The sequence below is a fragment of the Wyeomyia smithii genome, chromosome 2 (genome assembly GCF_029784165.1).
Source record: "Wyeomyia smithii strain HCP4-BCI-WySm-NY-G18 chromosome 2, ASM2978416v1, whole genome shotgun sequence".
NCBI lineage: Eukaryota > Metazoa > Arthropoda > Insecta > Diptera > Culicidae > Wyeomyia > Wyeomyia smithii.
Genome location: NC_073695.1, coordinates 238,353,597 through 238,379,033, shown reverse-complemented (window position 1 = coordinate 238,379,033; position 25,437 = coordinate 238,353,597). Strand labels below are relative to the sequence as shown.

At 38.9% G+C, this 25,437-nt stretch overlaps 2 protein-coding genes across 4 annotated transcripts in view; one reads left to right on the top strand and one right to left on the bottom strand.

Moving 5' to 3' along the window:
- Positions 1-25,437, bottom strand: part of LOC129724274 (D-beta-hydroxybutyrate dehydrogenase, mitochondrial) — a 196,184-nt gene that overhangs the window by 69,652 nt on the left and 101,095 nt on the right. The window lies entirely within an intron of this gene.
- LOC129724277 (elongation of very long chain fatty acids protein 7) overlaps positions 1-25,437 on the top strand; it is an 88,122-nt gene that overhangs the window by 10,331 nt on the left and 52,354 nt on the right. The window contains exon 2 of one of the 2 annotated variants that reach the window (XM_055679013.1): positions 9,562-9,614. The exons of the other annotated variant lie outside the window; for it this stretch is intronic. The gene's annotated coding sequence lies outside the window, so the exon portion shown is untranslated. The remainder of the gene's footprint in view (positions 1-9,561; positions 9,615-25,437) is intronic. 2 annotated transcript variants of the gene reach the window in all.

Genomic DNA, 25,437 nt, shown 5'->3' with positions numbered 1-25,437 from the left:
TGACAGTAATGTAGGACAAACTAGTAATGAAATATGTAGTCTTTTTGCCACTTTTTTTCAAGAAATTTACACCAAATATGAAGAAACAGATCGCGACCGCGAATACTTCTCGTATTTTCCTGAATTTTCGAATTCTTTATCTGTCAATCAAATATCTGAATTCGAAATTCAAAACGCACTTAAAAATTTAGACGCTACGAAAGGTCCTGGACCTGACAGAATAGCTCCAATTTTTCTCAAAAATTTGGCAGAAGAACTATCTACACCATTACAACACCTTTTTAACATGTCCCTGAAGAATGGAATTTTCCCAGAACTCTGGAAAACCTCATATTTAGTGCCAATTTTCAAATCTGGCGCTAAATCTGACATTCGTAATTATCGTGGAATTGCCATTATTTCATGCATTCCAAAATTATTTGAATCAATAATTAATGAAAAAATCTTTCAACAAGTAAAACACCAAATTACAACTCAACAGCACGGCTTTTACAAAGGCCGATCAACTACCACAAATCTTTTGGAATTCATAACTTTCACTCTGACTGTAATGGACAACGGTAACCACGTAGAAGCTCTTTATACGGACTTTAGCAAGGCATTTGACAGAATCGACATACCATTATTACTCTTCAAGCTCGAAAAATACGGAACTGAAACAAAATTTTTGGAATGGCTGCAGTCATACTTAACAAAACAAACACAAATAGTCCGCTTTCAAAATTCCTTTTCAAACCCAATAGAAGTAACTTCTGGGGTTCCTCAAGGTTCCCACCTGGGCCCTCTTCTTTTTATATTATACGTAAATGACATTTCCTTTCTTCTTAAGTCAATACATGTGCTTGTATATGCTGATGACATGAAGCTCTTTATAGAAATAACCAATGCAGAAGACTTCGAAATATTCCAGAACGAAATTAATGTATTCTACACTTGGTGCAACAAAAGCCTATTACAACTCAACATTAAAAAATGTAATTCAATAGCCTTTAGCAGAAAAACAGTAACACCACCAACAAACATTTTCTTAGGAAACCAACCAGTAGAAAAATGCAAAATCGTTAGGGACCTAGGCGTAATCTTAGACTCCAAACTCACATTCATAGAACATTATAATACAATTATCAACAAAGCAAATAGTATGCTGGGCTTTATAAAACGCTTCGGCCACAATTTTCAAGACCCATATACAATCAAACTATTATATATTACATACGTCCGACCAATTCTGGAATATTGTAGCATTGTATGGAATCCCTATATTGCCACACATGAAGAACGCATTGAATCTGTCCAAAAACAATTTCTTTTGTACGCGCTTCGTAAGCTAAATTGGACATCATTTCCCTTGCCATCATATGAAGCACGCTGCATGCTTATAGACATACAAGCACTTAAAGAACGCCGCGATCTTTCAATGCTTTATTTTATCAATGACATTATTTCTCAACGCGTGCAATCTACTCAATTATTATCACAACTAAATTTTTATGCACCCAGTCGTCAATTAAGAAATCGTAAAATATTTTCGGAAAATTCTCACAGAACAAACTACTCAAAAAATGGCCCAATAAATCGCATGATGCGTCACTATAACCAGCACTGCGAAAATATCGACATCACCATGGGCAGAAATCAAATAAAAAAACGACTAACTACTGGAAATAATGTATAGAATATAAGAAAGCATTGTATTATTATAACTGTAGTCTACATTTGCTTGACGAAATAAATAAATAAATAAATAAATAAATAAATAGATTGGACATGTGGTTCAAAATTTTCGGAAGGAAACGTGTTCTGGAGACTGTTTAATCCCACTCATGTTTCTCAGAGATGACTAGACCGATTATCATAAAATAACCCTACTGATTTTTTTGCAATCGGACTATTACTTTGCCTGTTATGTTTAAAAATGTGAAATTCAGTTATGAAAAGAAACATATTCCGAAGACTACTTAAACCCACTCACTTTTCTCAGAGGTGGCTGAACCGATTTCCACAAAATTAGTGTCAAATAAAAGGCATAATTGTCTCATAATACCCCGTTAAATTTTACTGTAATCGGACTGTAACTTCGTCTATAATGTCTCAAAATGTGAACATCACGAGCTTCATTATCTCAGAAACTACACAACCGATTTGAACAACATTGATATCAAATGAACGGGCTGGTTAAGGGTTGACTGATGAATTATGATGATTGAACACGCGGTTCAAAAGTTGCGAAAAAAAAGTCATACTTGAGATGGAAAAATATCCTACTATAAATAATCGAATCTAAAATGATATTTCATCGAATGATATATAATCGAGTCCAACCTAAAAATGTGTACAGTGTCGTTTCGGTTATACTACGATAAAAAAAAATCGCGTCATATATTTGAAACATATTTATTTCATGTTATTTGCATGTATTAATGTATGTTCATATGTGTTTGAATGTTAAAATGTTCGGTATAGTTTCACTGCTGGCTACCAAAAATTTGTTATTTAGAGTGATAAATAAATCCAGCGAATATTATCAAGGTGTATTTTTTTCTGAAAATTGAAGTGTTCGTGTGAATCTATTTAATCAAATAATAAGTTTGAATGAGAAAGGCTGGGTCTGATGGCTGGGTGGATTAATTTGGGATTTTTTTTTTTTTTGGTTTATACAACATTTATTTGACACGGCGCAATACAATATAATGTTTAACGGCACCAGTACGAGCCGACTACGAGCTAAAATTAAATCTAAAATTAAAACAAGCATGTTCTTTTTAATTAGTGGTTCATTGTTGGTGGTGCTTCGTTTAGCCAAATGGAGCGTGCCGCTGAAAATAAAGTTCAGCAATGCTAGGAATATTTCAAATAGGGAACAAGAAACATTCTCCATTACTCAAAACCGGTACGACCTATTTGCAATCACGTTTTCCGTTTTACGTCTACAGCAGTGGTTTTCAACCTTCTCCAGTTCATGCACCCCCTTTTGATAATTTACACAAGCTTTTCCCCCCTATTGGCACCATGAAAGAAAAGTTGTAGTAATTAAAAAATATAAGACTTTTCAAACTTTAATTTTAATCAGATTTCAAACAGGAACAGAAGAACATCAATACACGGGCATACAATTCAGCATCTCTTGTGAAGGTGTGCCCTTTTCACATGTTTGGCGAGAAATATGCTTGTTGACGATGTTCACATGTTTGGCGAGATTTGACGTATGAATGCCTATACACGCTCACTCTGGATAACCCAAAACTGAGTCAAAACCTAATCAGGTTCGCTAAAACCGAATGTACTCAAAATTTAGTAGAAGTTGTTTTACTCATTTTTGAGTACCACCGAATGTTGTAAAAATTGAGTAAATATTACCCATATTATACCTGATGCGCGATGCGTAAATGTTACTCATTTTCGACTCAAAAATGAGTACTTTAAGCTTCAATGAGGGAATTTCGGAAAAATTATCATTATTGACTCGATATTATTATATTTTCCCTTTTTAATGAATTTTATTTTAAAAAAGGCTTATTTCAAGAAATTTACCTTTGTTCGCTGGGACACGGGAGATCTTTAAATTTATTCGCCGTGTATCCAACCAACGAGTCCTGGTGAAAAAGAAAAATTGGCATTAGTTGCAGTCAATTATTTCAAATTATGAATTACCTACCGATAACAACTAATTTCAAACATTTCTATTTCTTCCTTTTTTCAGACGGTTTGCTTGGTTTTCTGTTTGCTTTTAATTGCAAAAAAAATAACAAAAACAACACGCAAGCACCAGTTACCCAATTTTGAGGAAACTTGCCGCCATGATCAATTTAATTCTACTCATAATTTGACATCTTCGAACAACTGAAAAAAATGATTAAAATTCAACTCAACCGCTGAGTAGCCCAGAGTGAGCGTGTAGAGCAAAATAATTCGCAACTGCTGCATGGGTTTTTTGCGAGCTAATTCATTGGACACTGAAAAAAATGTCGCACCACCGTCAATCACAAAAGCGCATTACCAGAGTCTTATATATAGAGTCGCGCGAAGAGAAAATCTATCGTTTCGGCAACACAGTTTTTGTGCCGTTTGTTGCCAAGAACTATACAGTTCTGTTTTTCACCATGCATAAGCGAATATCATTTTTTGAAATTCTTCACAAGGTACACAGTTTTCAAAGATTACACCGGTGATGTTTTGTTAAATTTAGGTGAACCAGTGTACAGGTTTAATGTTGGATTAAAATGTGTAAGTAAAACTTCGGAAAAACACATATTCTTTATTACGCTCAATTACAACACTTTTCATCCACTCCTAACATTATCACCTTGTTTATTTACATTGCTCGATTGGTACCCTCGTTTGACACTGATTTGGTTCCTTTGGTTTCATCTTTGCGGGACTCTTAAACATAGACTCTGCGCATTACATGTGAAATTTTTCCACTCGCAATTCCCCCCCTGCAATGGTCAAACTCCCCTCTAGGGGGGAATTCCCCCCCGGTTGAAAACCGCTGGTCTACAGTAATTAGAGTGACGAAAGGCTTCGGCAGTGATTTTCTTCGGCAGGTTTTCTGCAGCAATCTTATGTAGAAACCTGCCGAAGAAAACCACTGCCGAAGCCGTTCGCCACCCTATGTATCAGTTTTGCATAAGACAATAACGCGATTGGTTGTATCCACGCACTTCTACATGGATTTTCCGCGAGGTAGTTTGTAGCAATCAATTATATTTTCCGATTTTATACTATCCGATGTCGCTATATCGACAGAAAACAACGATATTCAGACCTCTGGGTATCGATACGGTATCGGCCAATGCTATTCTAGATTTTTGAGTTGGATTTTCGGTTTATGTTCTTGAATTTTCAGATTCAGGATAATAGATTTTGATTCCGGATTCGAGACTTTGTAGCGAGATTTTTTGGATGTGCATTTGGGATTGTGGTTATTAGCTTTTAGATTGCGTATTTCAGATAACAATTGGATATAAAATTTGTTAAATGCTGCTTTTTGGAATTTCTAATCTCGGATTTTTGATTTCAGTTTGCGATGTTGGATTTGGTATTATGGTTTTTTTTTTTTACCTTTGTTATACTAAACAAAGGTTATAAAATCGGTCGAAAAAGCCAAAATAGATTCAAGACCCGAAGGACCGAACCGTATATATCATTCGACTCAGCTCGACGAATTGAGCAATGTCTGTTCGTGTGTATGTGTGTATGTGTGTGTGTGTATGTGTGTTGTCTGTATGTATGTGCCGCAAAATACTAACGCACCTTTCTTATAGAACGCAATATCCGATTTTGATGATCTTATATGCAAATGAAAGCTACTGTGCTCCCCCAGAATGCTACTGAGTGGATTTTTGATTAGTGGCCTAGATTTCGAGATATTGTTCGAAGAGAATTTTTTTACACAGGACATTCAACTTTAAACACCAAATGAATCTGTTGAGGGCCAAGTGTTGTATACCAATCGACTCAGTTCAACTAAATGAACACTGGCTGTATATATGTGTATGTGTGTATGTACGTGTGTAGGTGTATGTTATATGTTGTTTATCTGTGTGGTGTATCAAAATCGAACAAAGATAAACAAGAAAAAATCCCACCTTTCTTACAGAACGCATTATCCGATTTTGGTGTATACGAGTGCAAATGGAAGCTCCAAAGCTCTTTAAAAATCATACTGACGAATTTTTTCATCAGTTGCCTCAATGTTAGAATATTTAAATCAGAATGTTTAAACATAAGATATTTTACATTTTGGAACATTTCTCTCTCTATCTTTCTTTTTTTCTATCTCCCTGGCTCTCTTTTTTTTCTCGCTCACTCTGTTTTTAATCGCTATTTATTTCTCAAAAGAAACTAAGAGTAAAAGGTATCAGTGCTGTGTTTCATACTCTGTGTAGTGCGTCCTAACTGGTGTAAATTAATGAACCTTTTGTTTTAATAGCTCATTACTAACAGTTTTCAATATATTTCAGAGGGAACCGGAATGCTTATTTAATCCGCTTCTTACTCACCTGATACACTACGCTCTTGTGTATTATAAATATTGCTTTCTAATTTAAAAGTCAGTGCAAACAGAGTATCGATATTCTTCCACTTCTCGTTGCCGCAGCAAGTTTCATAAAGTTCTGAAATTGTTTTGGATTTTACTATACAGCCTAGGTCTTGAAAAAGAGTAACGTTCTCGAATACACTTTGAAAAGCCAAAATCCTTAAGTCTTGCGAAAACCCTTCATTTTCAAATCATACATTTGGAATAGAATTAAACTGACAACTTTCAACAGCAGTTATATGAATTTCAATGTAATCTTTTAGCATTTGATCCTCACAGATTTTATCAAGATTTTTGTTGATTTCTTGAAATAATCACAAGTATGAATCAAGTAACTTTTATACGGTAACAAAGCATTCAACGCGTTCCTGTATAATTCTGATCTATAATTTCTTGAGATCAAGTTTGTAGAACTTTGCTGCAATTCGTAGGAAATATTCAATGCTAATTCAAAATCTACAATCATTTTGTTCTTTTCTAGATTCTGTGATTATTGAAAACGAAGACATTGTGGTATTTAAGCTTGGATTATGAGGAATTATTTCAATAGTATAGCTATGAACTGACAAACATATTTGCTGATCTAAAATGAAATCTGCATCATTGTTATCTTTATTGTTTCTGGGCGTTCGATTATGTCAAAAATTCATAAATTGTTTCTATCCTAGACAGCTTAGAAAATGGTTTGGGGTCGAAAAAATATAACCCAAACTCCAGTGATGACATTCACAATATTTGTGAAAACCACGTCGAGGTTTTATTCAATGATCGTATTTGGCTCATCCTCTGGAAAACTATTTTTTAAAACTGGCATAAAAAGTTTATGTGTAATAATAGTTAGTATAACAAAGGTTTCTGCACTTCTAGGTGGGTTGATTCAGGTTTTTCTTCAGATGTGACTTGAATGTTGATGTGTAAAGATAGAAATCAGTTTAAAAAATATCAGCTTTACGGAGCACCTTCCGTTGTTGTGCAGTGATGGAAATGAGACGAATATAATGGAATCGTCGTTGATTAGACTGCATCAGCCCTGAGAAGCGATTCGCTCGTTGTGTTTGTCTCTCCATACGCTCGTCGTTAGGGAATATCAGAATATCATGTTGACTGAGTAGCAGCAGAGGTAAGGTGCGGTGAGAGGGACAGTACGGTGGAAGGGACTATTTTGGCAGCGGTTTAGTTGAGCGTGAGTAGGAGACCATACACTGTCATTTATTTTCTTTTCAAAGCTATTCGCTTTGTGTAGCTAGGACGAATAACTTCATTTATCGAGTTGCGGAACATTGAGAACACGTGGTGGTGTGGTGTACACTAATGACAAGAAATATACCGTAAGCGTGGTACGCAGTTGAAAAGAAAAGAGGTTTACGAAATTTTGCCCTTTTTACCGAACGGAATTTTGACAGCTGAGAATGCTTCACGGTAACGATATCTGACGTGAGTGAGCGCATGATTTTTCTTTTTTTCTAGAGCATGAGCATGAGCATGAGCATGATTGACCGCCCACGGTTGCTACTCCGTTATTGCCTGATCAGCTGTAATTATACAGAGAACCAATGGATGATGCTTGGGATTAACATTTATCCTCAATGTGTAAAAACTGGTGACCTTAATCTTTATATTAGTCAATACCAGCGCCGGCCGCATCCGAATGCAGGTCAAAGAAGGAGTGTGTATAGGAATATGTTGACGTGATACTCGCTTTTTTGGAAGCCGAGAACACCTCTGCACTTCCACGAGAAATCACTGGGTCGTTGGAGAAAAGGGTAAGGTTTGCAGCAGATTTCGTTTTGGTAAACGATGCGCTGAGTTCTAATACCGGGTTCATAATACCAAATATCGCGCGTACGAGTTCATTATATCTTTTACGGAAATCATAACGCGATCCGAACTCATTCCGGTTGATGATGTAACACCGTAAAAATAAAGCGCACGCAAGGATACTGGACCTATAACCTATTCAAGACAGACTCAAATATTCGAAAATCTGTTTATGAAGTCATTATGCAACTACCGAAACGTATCTCTCATTGATTTATCTCAGCTGACTACACAATGTTACAAAGCAACCATATATGCATTAACCAAAAACAAGAAAAGAGTAAATATATAGGTCCTCAACACATACTGCAAGCGGTCAGCAAGAGAACTTCAAAAACGGCCTATTTGCTTGGCCATTGCCGTTTGAAACGAACGAAAAAAGAAAGAAAAAGAAAAAAAGGATGTGTGCGTTGACAGACGAGTCGCGTATAATCCTGATATTAATTGCAAATAATTGCGATATTTGGTGGCGATTAATTACGATGTTTTGTCGCGATTAATTATTTACGATATTTATCGAACGAACGGAACCTACTCCGAATCACTACGTGCTGGAATAGAACCTACGGGTGGACAGTCTGCGAATAAATGGTTTGGTACACCTCGGAAGTCACAAGACACCGAAAATCCATAGTTGAGCAAAGCTCACCTGGGCCAAAAACACGTTTACCCCGGAAAGTTATGCGCGACCGCTCTATTCCCTCTTACCGACGCATACGCGGAGACACGGTATTTCGCGTTGATTACCACTTACTTCTTGAATAACGAAGTGAAGATACCTACTGAGTATCAAAAACTGGCAAAGTTTCATGCATTCATAGCTAGAAATTTTTACAAAATGCAAATATGCATATCTAACAAGACCGAGTACTAATAAGATTCAAGAAAACGCCAAAACAATCGCAATGAAAATTTATTTGCCATGCTAATCGACAAGATTTCTACTTAATTAAATTAAAAACTGTCTATGTGTTTCAGTATTTACTCAAAAGCTAGAAAAATCATAAAACAAGGGCATAAAACTGTTCAAAATGAAAGCAGAGAAAAAAAAAACAAAAAAAAAAACATTGGTTCCCTTTTGCCATGCAAATCAAACAAAAAACACAGGCAAAACGTCACCAACACTAATACTTATCCTTTAATTCCCGCGTCCTCTCTGAACTATCATGCTAGTGCGAGAACGTGCCGCACGCAAGAGCAACGGTCATCCTGCACACGCACTTCTCTCGCTTTTCCTTGTTCACATTGCACTTACTCACACACACTTATGACAAGACAAGGGCTAGCGGGAAACGTGCTCCGCCACCGAAAACGAAATGCAGCTCTCACAAAATAGCCACAAAATTGCACGAATCTTTCACGGGTTTCAACATTGACGTCACTCTCACCGATAATACGAAACCGCCACATTTCGTATTACCTTTTATTCCACCCTTTGCACTTAAAATATAACGACTACGCGACGGGGAGGCTAAATAAAATACGTCGACATTATTGCACTATTTCCAACCGTACTCGACAACCCTCGGAACACTTCATCGCGATTCAAATGAAACACTCGGAATTCACACCGAAACAACAGCGGCCTTCATTCAATAAACGTAGACACATCACTTTTCCAGATAGAAAATATGTAACTTATAAAAACTTGAAAAACGATGAAAAATTCTGACGAGAAACCCATGATTTTTCCTTTTTTCTAGAACACTCGAACACACTTGTTTACCGCGATCTGGTGTGAGAGCAGGGATGCCAGGTAATTTTTTCAAAAGTCTGGTCCGCGAAAATATGTCTTCCTACCCGTAGCCCGAAGGCTGAAAAAAAGTCCGGCAAATCGAAAACTGTCGAGCAAAAAAACAGGTCACCACTAATCTGCCGGTACCCGGATAACTGTCCCATAATGAAAAACAACATGTTGAGAAAACGGCGATTTAATATTATCCGTGAATTTTCGGATTTCCAGCAATTAATCACGTACCATCTACGTGAACTTGACAACGTCAAACAGGATGTATCGCGTGAATTCTCTGGGCGAAAAGAACCAGAAATCAAAATGGCGCAGCTGTTGTTTGATTCTGAACATAAAACAGAATTCCTGAATGGCTTGCAAATAAGTGAATTTTCGACAAATCGTAATAAACTCGAGACTTGAGCTTACAGGTTTCACACAGCTTCAGTTCAAAGCTGGAAGAGTTACCTGAAAAACAGCTGCAGCGGACAATAACAATCCCCGGGAATGTCGTAATATTTATCAGTTTTTATGTTGTTTTATTCATTTACGAATGATGATATCTGATAGCAATCACGTTTTACGAAATGTACAATTTTCATTTATTTCTCTAATTTTTATGAAATAGGAAACGGGTTTTAGAAATTAACAAAATATGTTGCGTAATTAATCACTCAGGTATGCAAATTTGTCGTTCACCAGTAGATGAATTCTACGTGAAACTCACATGAAATGCATGCATCTACTGAAAAAGTTTCAAAGGATAATGCATCTCACCAGGCCATGATGAACTCAAATGACAATCACGTAGAATCTACTAGAAAACGATAGTGGAAAATGTTTACGTAACTTTTCCGGAAACTATAACGTGAAAAATATTTTGAATGTAGGTTAAATGTCTTCCTATCTGACATTGCTGGGTGTGAGACGACCAACCAACTGCCTGACTCTTTCAGTACCTGAATAATGTCAGTGCTCATTATTCCGTGCAAGAACAACTGACATTTTGCTTCACAGCAATGTTCACAGCAAGTGAACTTTGTTTCCCCTTTCGGTTTATGATTTCTTCTTAGCTGCGTACTAGCTATCGAAGAAATTTTGATTGCCTGATTCAGTGCCTGAATTTTACATGGGATTGAGATAGGAAAATGAATTCCTTTCTGAACTGGATACTGCGCTTAAGAAGGAAAGCGAAGCGAGTGCACCAACGCATTTTAGTCTTGCTTTATATGTATTTAAGTCACAAGAGGTAATTTTTGTCCAAATGCGTAAAGAAAGCCGCGTATAAAAACGCATAAAAATAACCCACGTAAAAAAGCGCCAGTATGTTCATGTTGAGATCTTGTTATTCCACGTGACACGAGCCCATGACAACTATGTTCTGATTAAATTGTTTCTCTTTCTGTTTCATTGCAACAGTTTACTTTGAACAACGAAAACTGATTTAACCCTTTTCTGTATCTAGGGTTGAACTACCTTGGATGGACCACTTCCTTCAGTGAACCACTCTGATGAAACACTCTCTTGATAATAATTAGAATTAACATGTATTTCTCATTATTCTGATGCAGATTGGTTAGATAAGATCTTTCCCGATGGAAGTTTTCTGAAAATCTTCAAATTTATCGCTTAAATTGAGTTAATCTCAATCCAAGGTAGTTCTACCCTACTAGCTGACATCGTTGCTAGAAATGACATATGCGTTTGATCGTGGAAGTGGTATATGCTTTGGAAGCGCAGCATTCGTTGGGTGCAGTAACAGAGATAAACTCGCGTTACACCGAAGCAGGCAATTGCATCGATTGTAATTTTAATTGCTATTGGGATTCCTCAATACAAAGTTTATTGCTCGTTTCTTAACCGCTGGCATCGCTCCTCGCGGGTGACCACTAATGAAATATTCATTTCAGTTGTAAACTGTACAGCGTACAAATGACATATTTCCACACTAATTGATTCAATTAACTTCTCCAGCCTGATGATTTTAGCAGACGTAATTGAAATTGGAGATAAATGGTTCCCTTTCTACTGCAGAGTACCACGAAAAAAACACCATCTTGGAGTGCCTACAGACTTGACGTCAAAGGTATGCGATTAAAACACAACACAACACGATTGATGGTTGCATTACACAAACTTCCTTCGGTATTTTTATCCCTTATTAGGTAGTAAATTTATTTACTAAATGTCATCAGAATTTTCATCTTGAAACAATTTTTTTCCTAATTTCCTTTTCATAACTAGTACATGACCAGCGGTCATAGTTCAACCGTACCTGCTCGATTCAACTCGACTCCAGACCAGATCTAATAAGACCCTACATCACGGGAAGGTAGATGGCATGACTCCTAACATGACCTTGCCATGAACAAGAACAATAAATCTCGAGCCACCCTTCTCCCCTCCCAGTATCATGCCAGTTAAGGATATTTCTAGCACCCTTTGAATTTTGTAGGCAAAAAAAGAAGCTCATACCTGATTCCAACATGAATCTCAAATGAGCAAACTCAACTCGAAAGCCGGGCACTGAAAGAGGTGCGCTAGTCTAGATGCTGTCACCGCTGTGACACACTCAGGAAAATACCTACAAGCCCATAATCAAAGTGCCGTTTCGACGTTCGAGTGCATGTAAATATCGCTCGCTGGAAATGCATGTTGGCATCGGGTAAGCGCTGACCATGCTGTGCCACTCAACACGGTTCATAACGGATTGGATTACCACCAGGCACTGTGTGCATAGTGGTTCCGGAAGGCCCGTTTTTTTACTTTTCTGTCGAATCGCGAACTTAAGCGATGACAGCACTAACACCCACTGTGCGCTAGCGCCTGCTCATGATTAGAGTTAACCGATAGACCGGCTAGTAGCCATTTTGCCTATGTCATGTTCGGTATAGCAATTTCGTTTTCAACAAAACAATAAAAGAAATATAAGCAATTAGTGATGCCTACCTCCGCTGGTGTATGCCGCAGCTCGGCGTTTCCCGCAATTAAAGCCGGTAGCGGCAAGTGCAGTACCGGCGGTGGCTTTGCCGTGCCATGCGGGAACAAATCATAATTGGTATCACTGAGCCCCTCCTTTACTCACCATGCACAATGGGCAGATTATGGAGATTCTGTGTGTATGTTCTATGCGCCACTCAGAACCCTCTCCTCCCCCAAGTAAGATTTTCGCATGCTGAACGATTTGCTTTTAGTTTCTAGAAGTTTTCTGATTATTGATTTCTGTTCTGACGACACTTTGCGTTCAACAGCAATCGAAGGGTTAAGTGTTGCAGTTGGTGCGATTACGTCAACAAAACGACATTCCATTGCATTGAGAACTGGACTGAGACACTGGAACGGCAAACATTCGACTCGTCGATAAATGCTCTATTTAGTTAGTGTAACAGATGGAGTTTGGTTTTATGTGAGAGTTGAAAATTGGGTTGATCAGAAATCGTTTTCATACTAAAAGTGCCTAAAGTGGCAGATAACTCAAATACACAGCCAGAAATTGCGGTCAAACATAGTGCCATGGGACTTTTCCATCCCACCCGCATAAACGAGCCATCCCGTATTGACATGATCTGAAGTATCCGCAGGCCGCTAAAACACAGAGTAATCTGGAACTTGACCGGTCGACCGATCTTCAATTATGGTCAGCTTTTAGCCAGAAGCGGAGAGATAATCTCCCTAAAACCTGCCAACAGTAGTGGAAGAAACGTAGGTAAAACCGGTGCGTGACTATGAGCTATGTTTATGTAATTTGGCCCGTCACAACACAGCGGGAGGGGAGGGGAGATTAAACGAAATAGATTTTCTTTCTTTCAACAGCTTCTTGCTGTGATCGTTTTAATTTTGTTTCTTTTTTCACCCTCTTGTGGTCGTAGCTTTGCAACATTGATGGCAGAAAACGCAAAGTCCGATGCACACAAACGCTTTCAGGCTTAGTCGGTCATTGGATTAAAAACATGATTCGTGAGCCGAGTAAAACAACTCATTTGGCGTGGAAAAATGATCGGTAGGATCTTAACCAAAAATAAACTAGAAACATGATACCGATTTATTATTCTCGGTTAGTACAGTCCTGATTTCTCACGTTATTTTGCGGCTCGGGGCACACTATTTAGAGAGCGAAAAAATGTCTATATTATTTAAATCGAAAATTTACATTACCGAATATATCAGCGATCCTTTTTTTCCAGTTTAAACAATAATGAAAGAAAATATCAGTTTTGAACTATGATTCTGAAAATTTATATCCAGATTGAGAGAAAGAAGCATAAATTTTTAAATGTTATTTTAAATTTAAGAGCATTGTGAATTATAAGGAAAAACTTAACTGATAGTCGTTGCTTTGCCTCGCACAAGCAACAATTTCTATTTGTGCTCAAGCCGTGATTCATTAGGCTTGCTAATCAATCGATCCCAAAGCATTCTATCTCCTGTAGCCGTTGTTTGTTTATAGCGCTTCCCCCTCTAAGTATAGATCCTCCTGCTGACAGTATTTCCTCTCGTTGAAAACTTGCTCCCAGACGTATAAGGAGCGTAGTTGAGGCTGTTTAAGGCACTCGTTCGAATTCGATCTTCAACGGCAAGGTCGACCGGCTTTCCGCAACAGCAAACAAACCGCACAAACTGGCGGGCATGACGCATCGTCGGAGTGCCATCCGTGCCATCCGATTTCCATCGTGCTTTCAGATGCTGTGGCACGCGTCATCACTTGCCAGACGCGGAACCGTCAACAGATGGGCACACGTGGCTAAATTTATACCTGCCCGGTTCCGCTGGCCTTAACTGTCGGCTTTTACAGGACATAGCATTTTCCCTTGAAACGAGCGTCTCATTTCCGCCATTGATAACCGATCGATGCTTGCTGGACGACCTCACGAAAATCAGTTTATTATGCACTGCACTTAATAATTGTCGGAAAAACCGGTTAACACTTGATGTAGTCATTGTCGCTGTCTGTCGTTTGCGATTTGTTTATAAACTTAGAGGAGCGAAAAAAACAGTTTAGAAATTTGGCCCAATCTGGTTTAGTGTTACACTAAACCCAAAATTGCTATGTTGAGTCACATAACAAAAAATGGAATTAACAAAACAAGTTACATGTATTCGTACTATTTTCGCACGGACTTAAACACTATGATTCGGACTTGCTTGGCTGTCAATCCACCGCACAAAGATTGTAAGGTTAACAACTTCCTTTCGAAGTGTTACGGTCATTATTAAAAAACTTGTTCGATAGTACCGTAGATGACAAGTCCCGTTTCATTGCTTTTCAATTGAAACATCCATCCCGGTTTTTACCGAAAAACCGGATACTTATTTGGTTGATTGATCCCGTCTACTCGGTAGTCTGCAGTTAGTGCAAAAAAAGCAATATTGAGCAACAAATTAACATTCCAATTAATCGAACATACGCACTACAGATGCAGGTAGTGGCGACCTTGCAAGTTCACTGTGTCCGAGCAACGATGGCAAACGAGAGAAACCTTCACCCAGGGCTGCTGTTGGGCAATATCCACAACCGGCAGTATCAATGACGACGACCAGTGCTGCACCAAAAGCCCCCTCAAGAGCTATCATATTTTATCCCTGCACTGCCACTACTCGAACTATCCGAGCGGACCAGGTCATTACTTGACGGCTTTGATCTTTGGTCGTTGGACAACGAAAAAAAAGAGAAAGGAAATGCACTTCGGCGTCATGTAAGGGCAAGGAAACGGTGCAACGCGATCAAGGAATTTTGAGCTTCGCCGCTGGGCTCTCTGGTGTCGGCCGGCCATGTGGGATACTGAACTTGGGCTTTCGCAAAGAATGTCAATGAGACCAAAACGGGTTTACCCTGGTTGTATTGTAACGTATGACGTTTTTTTATGGTTGCATTGTCATAGTGCCATCACAGTAAGCTGTGCATATCTTAACAAGATTTTCAGTTGTACTTTAATGGAGACGATTGCTGGATAAATCTGGGATGTTGCTGAACAGTTTTATTTCCGGTAAAAAACATAGATCATTAATTATAAATCTAATGCATCATTAGAACTATACAGTGAGAGGAATTAAAATTAAAACAGAAACTTCCAAACCAGTCGTCGTAGGTTCAAGTCTCACTTCGGGAGAGACTGTTAGTGCCAGTAGGATCGTAGCGTTAGCTCCGCAATTGTCCTGTTCATTAAAACAGTTGACTGCGAAGTCAGTGTACAATTAAACAGAAGGTTGAGTTCCATGCATGCATTTTTCATGCAGAAAAATGTCGTATATATGCGTGACAAAACATTAGTATTTTTTATTTGAATAAAATTTTGTGTTTTCAACTAGCAGGCAAACTACTTTTTCTCATTCCAATATTCCGTTAACTTAATTTCTGACGTAGAGCTACGTAGCACAGGAGTGCAAATTGAAAAACCGAAAACATCGACAGCGTCACGAAAAATGTACACTTACAAATGTTTGAAATTCAGTCAGTTTCCATTCGATTTTCATCATTCGTACAGGAATTGATTGGAAAAATAGCTATACGTCCACCACAATGCGGAAAATTATGATGCTAACTATTGTACTATTGAAAACTGTAGAACCTTGTTGAACGCAAACATATTTCGACCAATCAAAGCTGAACACCAGGTTTCTTCCGTTCTCTTGATTTATGCTCAAATTTCCTTTTCTACCTGCCAAACTCATTGGAGAACTAGACTTTCTCTCACACAGAGCGAGTAATTATCCACATTTGGGCGGAGAATATTTCAGTCGCAGAGTTCCTATTCACTCTTAATCATCGCGTGTGAGGGGTAAACATTTGTTTGCTCTCTCAGTTTCAGAGGGAGTAGTTTTTGTTAGCTTCTCCTTTACTAGAAGAGGAGTTGGCCAAATATCAAAACATTTAGGTGCACATTGAAGCCACATCCTAACCGTTTTCGAATATAATATTATAGGAAGATTCATAAGTCACCATGGGTGCGTATTCTGCAGAAAGTTCGATTTTATACTGTTTTTGTCGCACCCCAGAGCGATGAGAACGGTAACACAATGCTCAGTTGATCGCCGAGCAATTTATTTCACTTTTCATGCGTGCGCAGATGAGCAATTTACAAAAGCTTCACTGGGTTTTTTTCTCTGTCAAATTAGGAGCGTTTTTTCGTCAGAGAAACTATTACTCTGCGCTCTCTCTGCAGTAGATGGTGTGATGCACATTGAATGTAAGCTCACAATCGTGAAGAGGGAAGAAAACTGTTTTTCTCTTTAAGATGAAGATGAGCAAAACAAAGTCTGCTGAAAACAAGCCCAAATATCTGGCGAAACTCTCAGTCTGAGTCTAAATCAAACTAAAAAACCAAACACTGCCTTTCTTTCCCAGTCAACACTAAAGTAAACGATTTCTTGTTGATCTGCTCGCTCAAAAGCACAACTAGGTGCATGCTTATTGGAAGTATAAATCTCAGTAGTCACGTATAAAAGCATGCAGAAGTTTAGTTTTCAGTGTCGATCCAATTTCGATCATTGTTGTAAAAGGATGTTTTACTGGAAACTGGATCGAGCAATAGCAAGCAGAGCTGCAGGCGCAGCATGCGACGATTTCGAATATATAACAGATGAAACCGGTGGACCGCACTGATGATTGAAGATCAATTTTGTATCCCCATCTGTGTGTATAGCACCGTTATATAAGCATAAACTGCCATAAGTCCAGATTCAGCACGTTCGTTTCCAGTCGTTTGGCCATTATTAATTAAAATCACCCCGTGTAATCGGCAAATGGTAATCCGCAATGATAAAAAAAATATTTATTCTTTTACATTTGGTCGGCTACCAGCACAACTAGGGCTATTTGAGCCGTGAATGATAAGAAAAAAAACCATAGACCTACGTTGGGGTCGTTTGCGACTCAATTTTTTTTGTAATGGATATTTCCAAAACCGAATGAAATATTTGGAATAAAATGATTTGGCTGTTTACACTCAAAGAGTTATTCCTAAAACTATTTCGAACGGAGAATTTTTTTTATTTCGTTGAAATGTCGAGTCGGTTGGAAAAAATATGAAATAAAGAAATCAGTCGTTTCTCAGAAAAGCTGAATGATGAAGTCTTTTTAGCTGGCAGTGTTTACGAATATGTTACCGGAGTCGTAATAGAAAATGACAAATCTGTGAAATTTAAGGAGCCGACGATTCGTATGCGGTTCCCATATTTTATCAATTTCTCCACACGTTACCATACAAAATGTATAAGGGTAGTATTTTTTACCGTAAGTCTACGATTAAACAAACTTGCCGTATCACTATTGTGACACACCATAAGTTTTAGATAAAAGTTAGTTGCATTAACTTATTGATATGTGATAGGCTTAGCACACGCTCTGATTTTATACTTATGAACAACAAGAAACGCTTTTAGGTACTGTTTGTTTTTGATACAGAGAAACAACCAGAAAAATCTCTTCTAATAATTTACATTGAAAAAACAATTCAATATTGGAGGATTTGTGATTATTTGAGCTATTTCATTTCGCCGTTTCAACGTCCGATAACAGAAATCTGCTCGAAATTGTTTGCGTTTGAAAATGAAGACAGTGGACAGTACTACAAACAGATATCTGGAACAGCCATGGGTGATCCTTTCTCGCCTACTGCAGCTGATTTAGTTATGCAAACATCGCGGTTGATTTTCCCGCTTTTTTGTAGAAATTTGTAGATGACTTTGCAGTGCCTGCAGATAGAGTCGACGAAGTTCTAGATGTTTCTAATAGCTATGACAGCAATCTCCAGTTCACGTGTGAAGGGAAGGAGAGAAATATAGAAATCCATATCTCAACATGGTGCAAAGAATACCAGTCCATCAAAACGGAAAAGTATTCCAAACCCATGGCCTCGGGTAGATTTTTTGACTATTTTTCATGTTACCCATTGCATGAGAAAATGAATATAGCTGCAAGTTTTATTAAGAGAGTACGAATACTAAACACAAATCTGCTCACTATTAAAGACAAATATCTTATGATCAACTACTACCCATTATCGCTCCGAAATAGATTGCAAAACAGACCAATGAATTGGAACGCATCAGTTGGACCAATAGAAACATTATTAACAATATACAAACCTATGCCCTACATCGACAGATTGACGGTGCGTATAAAGAAAGGTTTGCCCAGAAATCCTCGATGGGACGCCAACTTGGGTGCTACATCGATATTCGACTGCTCCATCTCCTCCAACGATCGCTTTGAGTAATGGGCCGACGCCAGATCCGGCCAAAACACCGCCTCTTCGGCCTTATGGCATTCCTTGCCGAACGTCGCAACCTTTGGCAGGCACTTCGTACTATAAATTTTCCCGTTCATGAACGGTCCGAAGCGATAGAAAAGCGGTTTTGACAACCCTTTCTCGCTGATTGTCAGTCACAGCAGTACCTTCTTGGGGAACTTAGTGTGAGAAATGAACTTCACCTCGGTGAACACTTCCTTCGTGGGGGAAGTAAAATACGAAGGGCCCTGCCAGTCGTTGCCATCCAGGGTGTGTCAGGTCTCTACGTCCATCACCACCGCCACTTCGAGAATTGTTGGGAAAAGTGACTTGACCATCTTATTCAGGCGCTGCTTGCAGCTCCGGGACCAGTAGACGGGGCTACCGCTTTCTGACACATATGTCCATGTTCGCAGGGGGCATTTTCACTGTTTAGCCTGTTGCACCGACCTCCCGACCAAGCGTACGCTGCGATGTAGTCACTTTCCCCTCGGTTTGCTTCTTTAGCATCCTTTGGAGCTCTTTTTCGCTCAGGGTCGTTGGCCATTCGGAACCGGGCTTTCTTTCGATGCTCTGATTGTTGTCCAATAGTGCTAAGGTTATGATGTCGGAACGAGCGTATCCGTTGTCCACGATGTCCGTTTTCGACGCGACGAGGTACCGTTCTTTGAACGCGCACACTTCTGAACGGAGTAGCTTCTCAACGTTTTCGCTGTCACGGTTAGTGTTCGACTAATAGACTGCCGTTATCTCGCAGACTGACGTAAGCGCCATATTTTCAAATATGGGGTTCTTATGCCAATATGTTCGTTATTCGAAGACCTATCTTTTGGTATCTTTCTTTTAGTTGTTACTTATTCGTATGTTGCATAAAATCAAGAAAACAAAATGACGTATGCACCATTTCACTACGAAAGTGACAAGTAACCCGTTCGTTTTTGGGCCGTATTGAAAAACTGATCAAATGGATGTACGCTTTAATGTTATATCACGGCAGTAGAGCTGTCAATTTTTTTCTGCTGACTCATGGGCTAGTGTGATTGATGCGACAGGGGTAGTTTCATCAGTGCGTGTGAATGTAAACCCATGAAAAATTGGGAACTTTGTCCATTTTTTTACCACAAACGTTGCAGCATCGAGGAGAACCATTCATTCGACCTGAATGAGGTGTGTATCCCGGATGAACATAGGCGTATAGCAGCGTTGAACGTGTTAGAAATGTGCCACACAATGACCACACAGTAAACAAACGCAGCGATCATGCAACACGTCAAGCGGAGTACAGAAATGAACAACAGTAAACGTCACCGGTCGCTGACAGCTTCCACCAACCCGGGAGCTCATATAAACTGAGTGTACCCCGTTTTTGTTGGTTCTCTCGTTCTTGTCAGATCAGATGTATGCTTGTGTAGTTTTTGAAATGGGCGTAATACACACATGGAAATTACATTCCTATACTATGAAGTTTTAATCGTGAAGTTTTAATTCTGGATGGCAACTGTTGGAGACAGAGTAAGAAAAGGGGAGACACTCGAAATAAATCTACCGAAATTAGATTTATGTATCCAAAAATATACGTCCTAAAAAGAAGTACCATACACCACGCGTCAAGAACAGAAAAAGTATTTTTTTATGAATCCATCGCCGACAATAGTTTTACCATGCAAAATATTCTCAGTGACCTCAAAACGTATTGGAAAAGTGATCTCAAATATGCTGTCAAGATACATTTTCATTTTTAAAATGGAAAAACAATGTTTTTCATTATTCTGGGAATGACATATATGTAAAGTTGATGACCATGTTTTGTAAGTGGTCAAATTTTAGTACAACTATACTGCCGGTACCCGGATAACTGTCCCATAATGAAAAACAACATGTTGAGAAAATGGCGATTTTATATTATCCGTGAATTTTCGGATTTCCAGCAATTACATCCAGAACGTTGTTGAGATCGTTGAGAACAAAAAACCATGAATGGAATTGGTTTTACGTTATATAACTTGAAAAGTAGACAAAATGGGACAAAATATGCGGGTACATTTCAAAAGTACTCGCATATTTTGTCCCATCACATATAAATTCAACCAGCAACCGACAATATCATTGGCAACGTAGATTGTACTACAGAAAAACAACACTAGTCTAGTTGATTAAATGACCTACCTTCTATATGCCTAAAATAATCCGATATACACTAATCTGGAGCAAAATTATATGTTTGGAGTTTGTACCACTATGCAGTGGGACAGTATACGGGTACTTTCAATATGGGACAAAAACAACTTGGTATTTTTTCCATGTTTCTCCATACAAAAGTATCAATTTTAATTTTTTTCCAGAAAATATGATAACAATTAAGTCGATTCCCGATGATAACTCAAAAGTGACCAAAATCAGTATGGGACAGTTCTGCGGGTACCGGCAGTATATACAATAACATAAAATTTTAAGATTTTTCAAGGGTTTTCTTCGGGTGAGTTCACAAAAACTCTGAACAATCTGAAATAACATTTGCTTTTTAGATAGTGATTTGGTCATAAACAACCTTGATCAATCTGTGCATACAACTTGCAAGACTTGGATCGTCTCATAAGTTCATAGGATCAGACCTTTCTGTGGCCTATCCACTTCTTCACTCAGAATGGAGCTGAAAGCATGGGAAATTTTGAGGATGGAGTTCAACTAGACAAACACTTCCATTGGTAGGCAGTCAGAGGTTTATCACACCGACCGATTCTATGACTCGCAAAATACTGGAGCTTTCGAAGAAAGATCTAAGCGCATATACTGGTCTAATAACAGGGCATTGTCCGAGCCGTTTTCACTTGAAGGTTATGAAAAAAATTCAAGATGATACATGTCGCTTATGTGGCATGGAAAAAGAAGACTCGGAACACCTGTTATACCGATGTCCGGCAAATATTAGTAAACGATATGAGTTTTTCGATAGGGAGCTATTAGCGCCATCTTAAATCTGTAGAACAACTCCCAGTACGGTTATTCGCTTCATGCGAAGTGTTATACCAGACTGGACTAATGCTATTGGTCATATCATGACGGCCACTTCCAATAGTGGTACGCTATCCTGACTTAGTAAAATTAAAAAGGGCATATGTCACAAAAGATCAAAACATTGGTCACAGTGATAAAGTACCCAACATGAAAATAAATCTGTACATACAATATCGCACGCTTAGCCTGGGGGCTAATAGCGGTCTCGATCAACTACTAAAAATTAGTTGAGAGAATTCGTTATCGATATTGTTTTTGGCTCATTTTGCATGTGTGGATGAGGACAACAATATACACGCAAAAGTTGGAAGGTGCGAAACCAGTACAAAATTGTGCGTTTTTAGCGCAATCGTTGATGTCATTCGGAACCAGTACAATGATTGCGTGTTGGGCATAACGCAATTAATGCTCTAGCGTTTCTCCAATGTATTAGGCAGCTCCAAACTACTACACCTAAACAGTTTCAACTGGTATCAAGCAGCATTGCAAAGCGAGCGAGAAGCAAAACCATTCTCCTCCTTTCTGCTTGAGGACGAAACATATGCTACGCTTTTCAAGTCTTTTGCACACACGCTTTCGAGATACTTTTTCTTCTTCATGCATTCCAGCAAGCAGCAAGCACGCACCGACAGTATGAGTGAGACTAACAACACTGGTATCAAGTATGTACAGCACGGGCAGGGTTGCCACATTTAAATCTGTGTTTTCCCTTGAAAAAAATCTGAGCATCTGTATCTAGAACAAAAAAATCTGTAAAAAAAATCTGTATTGTTTAAACATAAAGAACTTTGTATTTTTCAAGTTTTTATGGTAAATAAACGAAATTTTTAGCTTAAAACGTCTGAGGAGTTGAAAATATGTTCAATTTGCTTAATATTTAATGAAATAAAATTTGGATTGTTTTTGTAAATTAATGTCAATTTCGAAATATCTGTATATTTGTACTTTTCGACGAAAATCTGTATATCTGTATATACAGATTCTGTACCGTTACTTCGGCCAAAGATCTGTAAAATACAGATTAACCTGTACATGTGGCATCCCTGAGCACGGGTGTCTCGCTCATTTCGTGAAGCAACGAGATATCGCCTTGCGCGTCGCAATCCGAACCGAAAGAGAAGCGAAAGAGCAACCTGCTAATTGTATGTGACGTGTCTGGTCTTGGCGCACATACATGGAAATTCTACGAGCGAGAGAGAAATTTCTCTCGTCGCTTGAGAAAAAAGCGCGTGCAAAGAATGACAAATAATAATTATTCACAATTTACAAGTGTTGCCATAAAAAATCAGGAACGCTTTTGTGGCTTTGTGGAATGGAGAGTTTTGCTAGTTTTGCGGTGAAGCTAGCGTTGATTACAAAATGTTGTGAACAGAATTTTGTTTCGTTTATTTTTGCTAATCATTCAATGGTACTTTTTAATGACCAAATCCATCGAGATAAATCGATCGAGTATTATAGCTATTTAAATTTAGTGAGTTCACAAGTTATTGTTTGCTGCTTGCACTGCTCCATGAGTAGCAGTCACTAATACACTCGACGTGAGAAATAAAGTGTCGGTATATGATACATATTCTGATTTCATTCTATGTCAATGTATTCGTAGTACAACTGTTGTGTTATGCGTTACACACATTTATTGTGCGATTTCTGTGCAACATTTGTGCGAATCGGGAAGACACAATGATTGTACAAGACTTCAACTTATGCGTGTACCGTGCCCCAGTGCTGAGTCGCGAAAATTTCCAGCTCGAAAAGATCCTCGACTCGATCGGCAATCGAACCCGATATCACAACCGTATAAAGGGTGTCCACGATGGAATTGCCACACACAAATTTGATTCGCAAAATTCGAGTTTTCATCCGATTGCCATCCTATTTTCAGGGATTGAAAAATAACTATTGAACTTCATTTCACCATTCAACTCGTATTTTATTTACAGTCCATACGCAAATGCCCGCACCTTGGCCTTAACCCCGGCCATAAGATTGCGCACAACCTGCGAATCAACCGTTTTTGCATGTAGACTCATGCTTTCTTCAGTTTCTCGACTGTCTTCACTACCTTAGGTTGTTTAAGAAGGTGCTGCTTCATAATCGCCCAGTACTTTTCGATGGGGCGGAGCTCCGGAGTGTTGGGAGGGTTGAACATTTTCGGCACGAAATTGACCTTATTGTCTGCATACCAGCTTCAGCACGTCCTTGGAGTAGTGGCATGAGGCCAAATCCGACCAGAAGATTGTTGGGACGTTGTGGGCCTTCAGGAGAGGTAGCAGCCGCTTCTGGAGACACTCTTTCATGTACACCTGTCCGTTCATCGTGTCCTAGGTCACGAAAGGTGCACTCCGCTTCCCGCACGTGCAGATGGCTTGCCAAACCAGGAATTTCTTCGCAAATTTAGACATCTTCTGTGTGCGGACATGCTCCGGAACGCTGAACTTATCCTTGGCCGTGATAAACAGGTTGCCGGGGATCTGTTTGAAGTCGGCCTTCACATATGTTCGTCGTCCATGATGCAGCATTCAACTTTCGTCAGCATGTTGAGGTACAACTTCCTGGCATGGGTTTTGGCGGACTTGTTCTGCTTCTCGTCGCGATTAGGGGCCTTTTGTACCTTGAACGTTCGAAGCCCAGCCTTAGTTTTGGCCTTCTGGACAAAACTTCGGCTTAGGTGCAGCTTCTTAGCCACATCCCGAACGGAGGCGTTCGGGTTTCGGTTGAAGGCCCCAACTACGCGGTTGTGATTTTTGGTGTTGTACGGAATAGAAGAATTTCCTTCACTTCTGGGCTTCCGATCGGTGGTCAATCGTTTCACGAACCGCTTAATCACTCGCGACACCGTGGAATCCGCGATTCCCAACGTTTTAGCGATGGAACGTAGGAGAGATCCTTGTTCTCGTGATGAGTGCGCAAGATTTTTTCACGCACGAGCTGTTCTTTCGACTCCATTTCCACGAGTTTTGATCACAGGACTTAAAAACTTGCAGGATGTAAATAATGCACTATGAACTAAATCCACCCAAATTTTCATTAAATTCTATCCAACGGTTAAAAAGTTAGAGCAACCACAGAACCACGGGGACTATACCATGTACATATCTTTTACATAACGTTTCAGAAATGTGTACATGGATTCCATCTGGTATCTTTGACCTAATGGCAAAAAGTTTGCAATGGGTATTATAGTGTTATTCTGTATGTAGAACATTAGATTATAACACGCACACTACATATATCGAAGAAGGTAACAGATCTCTCTCTCTATTTGTAAAAATTGATATTCCTTCAAATCTCTTGAATTCTTTATTTAATTATTCTACCAACTCATTAGAATCAACATTAGTCCAAATCAAATGTTGAGCGAGGTGTATATTTGACGTCCTCGTCTAGTGATACGAAAATTTACTTTCCTCTGCAAAAAAGTTGTTTCGCCAAAACCGGACAGTCCCATTATTTGCGTACGGTAGCGACACCTACAATTTGTAATAGGGTACGTGAAACTAATAGCATCTGTCAAGTTGTGAGGAGGTTGGCTTCCACCGAGTGTCACACAGCAAAACTTGTGCGCAATAGGGTTTGCATGCAAGTTTCTGGTTACGGAAAAAATGGTA